This window comes from Magnolia sinica, chromosome 10 (genome assembly GCF_029962835.1).
Source record: "Magnolia sinica isolate HGM2019 chromosome 10, MsV1, whole genome shotgun sequence".
Classification (NCBI taxonomy): Eukaryota; Viridiplantae; Streptophyta; class Magnoliopsida; order Magnoliales; family Magnoliaceae; genus Magnolia; species Magnolia sinica.
Window position 1 is genome coordinate 65,176,311 of NC_080582.1, and position 9,588 is coordinate 65,185,898.

Below are 9,588 nucleotides of genomic sequence, written 5' to 3' on the forward strand. Positions count from 1 at the left end.
CAAAATCATGACTTAATAAATGTTTACAACTTCTAATTCTAGATTAACAATTCAAACTTAACTGTGAAATCTAACAGATAACTAAATCCAAGAGTCATAAATTACTAATATTCTATATCTTGTAATTCTAAAATCACGACTATCCTTCAAAATCACTTCGAATTCATAAGAAATTTCAGAAATTTTTTTAAAATTTTTCACAATTTTTGCTTTGCTCAAGACCAAGAAAATATTGATTAAGTAACCTAATCTCCCACCCCTAACCTAAAATCTACATTGTCCTCAATGTAAAAGATATAAGCATGCAATGCACATGAGACAATGAAATTGAAAGAGAATTTCGCTAGTCCTCAAGCAAAACAAAAATAACAAAAATAAAATCCTACCTACACCACTTTCGCAAGTACTCTTGATTGTATTTAGCGTATGCAATAAGCCTTTAAACCCCTAGGTTGCCCCTAGTGGACGAGTTGTAGTCTTATGAGGGTTTGCAGCAATGTTACCCACAAACATTGAATTAACTAACTAGGAAAAAGAAATGAAATGAAAGGTTAGGTTGCCTCCTAGGAGCGCTAAATTTACCGTCTTCAGCCACACAAGCAATGAAAGCAACCATGGTCCATGAATTAATCAATCTTGATAACCTGGGTCCTCCAAATAAATTTCCTCAACATCTTGATTAACCAAATCCTCTAAATATGGTTTCAACCGTTGACCATTTACTTTGAAAATATTCCCGTCCTTTGGATTCTTAATCTCAACTGCTCCATGAGGAAATAATTTTACTACCTGATAAGGACCATACCATCGCGAACGTAGTTTTCTAGGAAAGAGGCGTAACCTGGAATTATACAATAATACTTTCTGGTCTGGTTCAAATGTCTTGCGAAGAATTGATTTGTCATGAAAATTTTTTATCCGTTCTTTATAAATTTTTGCATTCTCATATGCCTCATTTCGAATTTCTTCTAACTCATTGAGTTGAAGTTTACGGTGTGATCCAGCCTTGTTTAAGTCAAAATTATAGGTTTTGATGGCCCAATAAGCATGATGTTTTAATTCCACAGGCAAGTGACATGCTTTCCCAAAGACCAGCCTATAGGGGGACATTCCAATCAGGGTTTTGAAAGCCGTACGATATGCCCAAAGAGCATTATTCAAATGTTAAGACCAATCCTTATGATCAGGGCGAACTATTTTCTCTAAAATTTGTTTATTCTCCCGATTCGAAACCTCTACTTGACCACTTGTTTGTGGATGGTATGGCGTTGCAACTTTATGGGTGATGAAATATTTCTTCATTAAAGATTCAAATGGTTTATTGCAAAAATGAGTACCCCCATCACTTATAATTGCTCGAGGAGTACCAAAACAAGGAAAGATATTTTCTTTCAAGAAGCGGGCCACAACTTTGTGATCATTCGTTTTACATGGCACTATTTTAATCCACTTAGAGACATAGTCGACGGCGACAAGGATATACATATAACCAAATAATGGGGGAAATGGACCCATGAAGTCAATACCCCAAACATCAAATATCTCAACAATGAGAATATTGGTAAGTGGCATCATGTTCCTGTGGGAAATATTACCCGTATGTTGGCATCTATCACATGTAGAACAAAAGGCATGGGTATCTCGAAAAAGTGTAGGCCAGTAAAATCCACTTTGTAAAACTTTTGTAGCTGTTTTCTTTGAACCAAAATGACCACCACATGCATGGTCATGACAAAAGGAGATTATACTATGAAACTCACTCTCAGGCACATATCTCCTAATAACCTGGTCAGGACAAAGTTTGAATAAGTATGGATCATCCCAAAAGAAATGTTTAATCTCAGCAAGAAATTTGGATTTATCCTATTTAGTCCAATGAGAACGAAATTGACTTGTAACAAGATAATTTACAATATCCGTATACCAAGGTAATTGAGAAATAACTAAAAGTTGCTCATCAGGGAAAGACTCGTTCATTGGCAAAGGATCCACTGTGGACTCTAAGACAAGTCTAGACAAGTGGTCGGCTACCACATTTTTGGAACCCTTTTTATCTCAAATTTCAATGTCGAATTCTTGTAGCAAGAGAATACAATGAATCAATCAAGATTTAGCATCTTTGAATTTGTCTAGAGCAAATACCACTGCCAACAATTCTTTTTCAGTGGTGGAGTAGTTAAGTTGAGCATTGTTTAGAATCCTACTAGCATAATAAATGACATGAGGCAATTTGTTCAATCGTTGTCTTAAGACGGCTCCAACAGCATAATCAGAAGCATCACACATAAGCTCAAAAGGTAAACTCCAATTAGGTGGTTGGATGATTGGAGCAGAAGTTAATAAATGCTTTAACTTATCAAAAACTTTCTGACAATCATCATTAAGGACAAATGCAACATCTTTAGATAATATATTGCATAAGGGTCGAGACATTTTGCTAAAATCCTTAATGAATCTCCTGTAGAATCCCGCATGCCCTAAGAACAATCTAATCTCCTTCACTGTTCTGGGAGGAGGAAGACTATAAATTAAATCGATCTTGGCTTTATCAACTTCAATTCCTTTACTTGAAATAACATGCTCGAGTACAATCCCTTTTTGAACCCTAAAATGGCACTTTACCCAATTCAATACCAGGTTCATTTTTTTACATCTTTCCAAGACAAGAGATAGATGGTATAAACATTCATCAAATGAAGAGCCAAAAATTAAAAAAATCATTCATGAAAATCTCAAGGAAACGCTCAACCATGCTTGAAATAATACTCATCATGCATCGTTAAAAGGTAGCAGGCACATTACACAACCCAAATGGCATATGCCGATAGTCATATGTACCAAAAGGACATGTAAATGTGGTTTTCTCTTGATCCTCGGAAGCAATGGGAATCTGATTATACCCGGAATAACCATCCAGGAAACAATAGTAGTTATGCCCTGCCAATCTCTCAAGCATCTAGTCTATGAAAGGAAGAGGAAAGTGATCCTTCCTTGTGACCAGGTTCAGTTTATGGTAATCAATACAAACTCGCCAACCCGTAGTCAAGCGGGTTGGCACTAACTCATTATCATCATTTTTGTTCACCGTAATCCCAGACTTTTTAGGAAAAACTTGAACTGGGCTGACTCACATGCTATTTGAAATGGGGTAAATGATACCAACATCTAACAATTTAAGCAGCTTCGCTCGAACGACCTCTTTCATGTTAGGGTTAAGCTTCCTTTGCAATTCATGTGACGTTTTTGCATTTTCTTCAAGATGAATATGATGCATACACACAGTGGGGCTTATGCCCTTTATGTCCGCTATTGTCCACCCAATAGCTGCCTTATATTCTCTAAGAGCATTAAGCAACTTACCCTCATATTCCTTATCAAGGTCAGAAGCTATGATGATAGGCACGGTCTCAGAAGGACCTAAAAATGCATACTTGAGATTTTCAGGTAATTGTTTAAGGTCAAGTTCGGTAGTTTCTTAATAGACGGGACCAGTTTAGACTCAGATGGTGGAAGAAGTTCCACTTTAGCTTTTCATTTTGTAGTATCCATTACAGGATTAGAGTTAAGCAATGCATTGACTTCTTGGATGGAATGTCCTATATCAAAATCTATGCTAAAATGTGCTAAATAAGTCTCAAGAACATCTTCAGAAGATTTAAAGAAAGAGTCATGCACTAGATTCTCAATCATGTTCACTTCAAATATATCATCTGAGTCTGACGGTTGTTATCCATCATTGAAAACATTAAGTTTAATATTCATGTTACCAAAAGACAACTTCATAACCCCATTCCTGCAATTTATGATAGCATTGGATGTGGCCAAGAATGGAAGTCCCAGGATAACCGGGATTTGACTAGTAGGATTCTGGATAGGCTGAGTATCTAGAACGATGAAATTCACTTTAAAATAAAACTTATCAACCTGGATTAGCACATCCTCAATAACATCACGGGGCACCTTGACAGATCTATCAGCTAGTTGTAGTGTTATTTTGGTTGATTTCAGCTCACTAAGTCCTAGCTGCTCATATACAGAATATGGCAACAAATTAACGCTCGCCCCTAAATCAAGCAATGCCTTCTCAATCTTATGATCTCCTATGACACAAGAAATGGTGGGAGCTCCTAGATCCCTAAATTTAGGTTGGTGTGTTGAATCATGGAGCTGAGTTGCTCCGCAAGGAAGACCTTCTTGTGGACATTCAGCTTACGCTTCTGAGTGCATAAATCTTTAAGAAACTTAGCATAAGCAGGGATTTTCTTGATAGCATCAAGCAACAGAATGTTAATTTGCACCTACATGAACATGTCCAATATGTCATTAAAGTTGTTTCCTTTCTTAATTGGTGCCAGACGTTGAGGAAAAGGTGCTTTAGGCACATAGGATGGCACATGAGTGGTTCCTAGAGAGTCAGAGTGCTTTTAGACTTTGGATGCACTAGTATGTCTCTCAGCTTCATTTTGGTCTTTCGATTTGAAATTTGATTCTTCCCTAGGTATCTCTACTTTGTTCTTGATCTGTTTACCAGACCTAAGGGTAATGATTGATTTGCTTGCTCATGATATTGTTCTTGGTTTGAATTAGAGCCAATCTCATACTATCCTTTAGGATTTGCCATAGGTTGGCTAGGGAACTTACCCTTCTCTCTCTCATTCAATGTGGTAGCCAGTTAACCCAACTGTACTTCCAGCATGGCAATGGATTGCCCATTTGCATGTAAGCTTTGCTGGTTAGCTTGTAAAGTTTGTTGGGTGTCTTTTTGAAATTGAAGAGAACTCTGCATAAAAAGATTGAGTGTATCTTCAAGAGATGGTTTCCTTGATTGTGAAGGAAGTTGTTGATATTGCGAAAACTGTTGAAGTTGTTGACTACCAACTTGGAGGTAAGGTTGCATAGGAGGATTTTCAGATGGTCTTCCTCATTGTGGTCCTTTTGTCCAAGAAAAATTTTGATGTCTAGCCCACCCTAGGTTGTAGGTGTCTGAGTAAGGATCATTCCCAGTTCTCTGAAAAGTGTTCATAGCATGCACTTGTTCAGAGAGAAATTCTAGAAATGCTACACCAGATGGACAAGACTGCGTAGGATGGGCGGGACTGGAACATATGGCACATGACTCGATTTGAGTTGTTTTTGGAGGTCCATTATTTAACATCAAAGAATCAACTTTCTTTGTCAGGCTATCAATCTTAGCATAAAGATCTGGCATGACTCCTATCTCATATATACCACCTTTCTTCTGTGGTTGGGGACTTCTTTCACCTCTATTTGAATAGTCCCATTATTGAGAGTTTTCACACAAGGTTTCAAAGAAATTCCAAGCTTCGACATCACTTTTGGTCATGAATGACCTCCACTGGTGGCATCAACCATGTGACGGTTTTGGGTTGTCAAACCATCATAAAAGTATTGAACTTGTTGCCACTTCTCAAAACCATGGTGTAGACATTTAAAAAGCAAGTCCTTCCATCTTTCCCAACATTCGTGAAAGTGCTCACCCTCTTTTTGTGTGAAATTAGTAATTTCTCTACGAAGAGCATTAGTGTTGTGAACGGGGAAGAACTTGTTTAAGAACTTCTTAGACAGTTAGTCCCATGTAGTGATAAACCCAACTTCTAGAGAATTCAACTATGCTTTCACCTTATCCTTCAAAGAAAAAGGAAAAAGGCGCAAACAGATCGAATCATCTGAAAAGTTTTGGAACCTAAAGGTAGAGCAAATGTCTAGGAATTTTTTCACATGATGATATGGATCCTCCTTATCTAAACCACAGAAGGAGGGCAACAATTGTATGACTCCAGGTTTAAGTTCAAAGTGTGCTGCCATGGTGGCTGGCAACACTATGCATGAAGGTGCATTAAATTGGACAAGAGCTGAATAATCTCTAAGTGCTTTAATTCCATTCTCGTCCGCCATTTCAAATAAAATGTTTCTTAATCTTCTACGAAATATTCTTTCTATTTCAGGATCAAAAGATGTTAGTTCTATGTTCAGAGATCTACGTCCTAGCATAAACTGAGTTATTGCAATGTAGGAAAGAAAGCTAAACTAAGATGCAACCTAAGAGAAATAAAACTAGAGTTAAAATTTATGAATTCCTAAAAACAAGATGAAACTATGCAAACAAGAATTGGAAGAAAGAACCCGAAAAAGGAGATGATTGATTTTCGAAGAATTGGGAGCTCCTCCTTCACTTTGAAGACAATTTTTTTTTCCCTTTCCTTCCTCAATTCTTGTAGAAAATAAAGACAAAAATAATTAAGTTTCTTAAAATTTGTGAAATGATGCGAGAAAAATCCTAGGGTTATGAATTATGATAAGAGAGAATCCTAAAAACAATTGGACCGAAACAGTCCCCGATAACGACGCCAAAAACTTGATGTTTTATTTAAACCAATCTGATTTAAATTGATTTTAAATTTGCAAGTATATGAATCAGGTGTAGACATGGTACGTATTACGAGATCATTCTCACAAGGACTGGTTGTCACAATTCAAATTTTATGATTCTTCTTAACTAATCCAACAAATAGTTTAGCTAGTTATTAAGTAAAATAATAAAAATCAATGAAAAATAACTGAGAACAAGAAGAAAAATTCACTTAAGGAGGACAATAAGACTTTTGAATCCACCCCCAATTATCCTAACTCTTGTTTTACTTGTTGATTCACCCTAATTCAGATTGATATACATTCAATAAATAAAGCACATTCTGTGTCCTTGTTCAGGCATACAGGATGTATAATTCCCTTGAAGCACAAGTGATTTTTCCTTTAACATCAATTGTCCCTAATGCATGCACATTAATTGTCAAGTATATATAGGCATTAAGAATCAACCAAATCGCTTAAATCCACATCCACCATCTAATATCTTGATTATGAATAACAAAAGATGAAATTGAGAAAAAATCTTAAGGATCACATCTTTCCATCCATGTTTAGGCATGAATAGATGTAAATTCCTATTTCTTTCTTTGTAGGAAAACCTGTTCATGGTCAGACACAAGCACACCTAGAATAAGATTCCAAACAACATCCACTTCTAAACTTTGGGTAAGCTCATAGATTGGAGAGGTATGGAGTTTTCATTTAATCATAATAGAGAAAGAAATAAATCAATCAATTCTGGATGAAATCAACAAACAACAAGAATCATTCAAATTAGGGGCTTCATCTCAGCCCTAGCTAAGAAATTAAAAATTCATGGGATGTAATAGAGATTCAATTGGAAAGAAAAAAACATAATTGATAAGAAGCACTTCCCTTACATAACCCTCTAAATTCTTTCAATCTGATATGAATCTGTCAACCCCAACACCGTCAAAAGAAGAGCAATCTGTTCTCGAGGAATCTCCCCTTTTCTTTCTTCTTATCTCTCTCTTTTCACTCACGTCCGCAACCGGGCCTTTCTCTCTTTCTTCTCTTTCTTTTATAGTTACTAGAGGTTGGCTGAGAGCTTTCGGTTTAGAGTCGGACAGACTCTGTTTCGCAGCAGAGTTCACATGTGCAGCAAAAGTGCAAAACGTCTTGCGTTTGGAGCATATTTGCGACGCGATATCAACCCATCTGTCAATTCTGACATCTTAGCCAGGGTATTGGCCTCCTTATGGACACATTGGATGGTTTGGATCACCCATCCAACCGTGTTCAAGGTCACAGAACACCTCATGAAAGTTGGGTGAGTCCGGACGTGCGTTTTTGGAAAGTTATTGCGCTGGGACGTCGGTGGGCCCCACAGTGGTATTTTTAGAGAAATCCACCCCGTTTATTGGATTCCTGGAGAAATTTTAGTTGGGAAGAGTGGTTTTTATCTGGTTTGGGTGCGGTCCATTGTATCAAACTAACTCGTTGTTCATCCTACGTTTTTCAATGATCCACGTGTATAAGTGCGCAAGGAGCCAAATGGCCACCTAGGCGAGGGTCAAGCCTCACCTCTGGAATGAATGGACGGTTAGATCTTGAAACCTAATGACAGTTGGGTCCCACTGATCAAAATCGACAGTCGGCGATGAGGAAGCTAAGGCTTTAAAACCTTCTTTTAGAAACGTATCGGTCAGTGCACGCTGGCCGATTTCTTGAGTTGTGGTGCTCGGCTGGATCTTATGTACACGGTGTACATGCACTGTAGCTTAGGGTTCACTTTGATGTATATATGAAATCCGTTCTGACCATCCATTTCATCACCCATTTTAAGGGGTTAAGACTAAAATTCATGCATATCCAAATATCAGGTGGGCCCCAAATCAGGATTTTAGGGGCTGATCTGTCTGTTTGACTACTTTCACGAGGATCCAATTGCTGAAATTTGATGTGTACGGTTAATTTATGGTCCTTAGGCCAGATATGAAGTTTCGCGCCGAGCAGATGGTGGAAACTTTGTGATCTTGCATGCTGGACGCTTTTCAGGCCCGTATAACGTGAATGGCCTAATTTTCTTAGATTTCTGGCATGTACTTTCTTCGATCTCATTCCCCTGGGGTCTATCCCTTGCTTTGGTGACTTCGGAGCATTAATTCTTTGCTTTTAGTATCCTTTTTTAGTCCAAGCTCCTAATTACACCTTGCCACACAAACAAGATTAAAATATGGCATTAAACAGTATCATGTTTGTAAAAGTAGGTAATAACTGGGGTCTAATATGCAATATTCGACCCTCAATAAGGATTAAAAATCCACCAATGAAACTGTTTGGGGTCACAGAAGTTCTGGATCAATATGAAATTATTTTTCCTCTTAATTCAAGCCTTTGTGACTTATGAACAGATTGGATGGAAAATAAATGTTATGGTGGCCCGGTGAATTGCTAACATTGAAAATCATTATCTCTACTGCTATTTGTGCTATAGTCAGGATGATCTTTGATATGATTCGTATTTTTGGGCAATGCTCTAAATGATCTCTAAAAATAGATGTATGGTGGAGATATAATAAAATGAAAATATAGTGTGTGGGTCTCACCTTGATGTGATGTATATTGGGTCTGCATGAGAGGCCTATTGTGATGTGTTTGAGGCCTATGGGTTATGGCCCATTGTGATATCTCCGGGGCCCATGGGATGTGGCCCATTTGATATATATGAGGCCTATGTTTTGTTGCCCATTTGATGTATATGAGGCCCATATATTGCGGCCCATTTGATGTATATGACGCCCATATATTATGGCCCATTTGATGTATGTGAGGCCCATATGATGAGGCTCAATATGATGTATGTGAGGCTTATGAGTGAGGCCCAATGTGCTGCATATTTGGCCTATGAGTGAGGCTTATCGTGATGTGTATTATGCCCTTGAGTGAGGCCCATGGTGATGTATATTAGGCCCTTGTGTGAGGTCATGGGCCATTATACATTTGGCTTTATGTGGGCCACTCTTCGGGAGCAATGTTGGTTAAATGTCCACATTGATGGGCAATGATGGTTAAAACGTCCACATTGTGACCTTTCCTTAGGCCCTTTGTTAGGCCGATTATCGATATCGATTATGAGTATGCGATAGTATAGCATCATGACATATGCCCATACGCATCATCTACATACTTGATATGAGATGGGGTTGACCATTAGATATGCCATTAGACAGGTTG

General features: G+C 37.8%; 1 non-coding gene across 1 annotated transcript; it reads left to right on the top strand.

Moving 5' to 3' along the window:
• Positions 1 to 5,431: 5,431 nt before the first annotated feature.
• Positions 5,432 to 5,538, top strand: LOC131217891 (small nucleolar RNA R71). Its single transcript, XR_009157477.1, has one exon. It is a non-coding gene; the product is annotated as a small nucleolar RNA R71 (small nucleolar RNA).
• Positions 5,539 to 9,588: the final 4,050 nt, after the last annotated feature.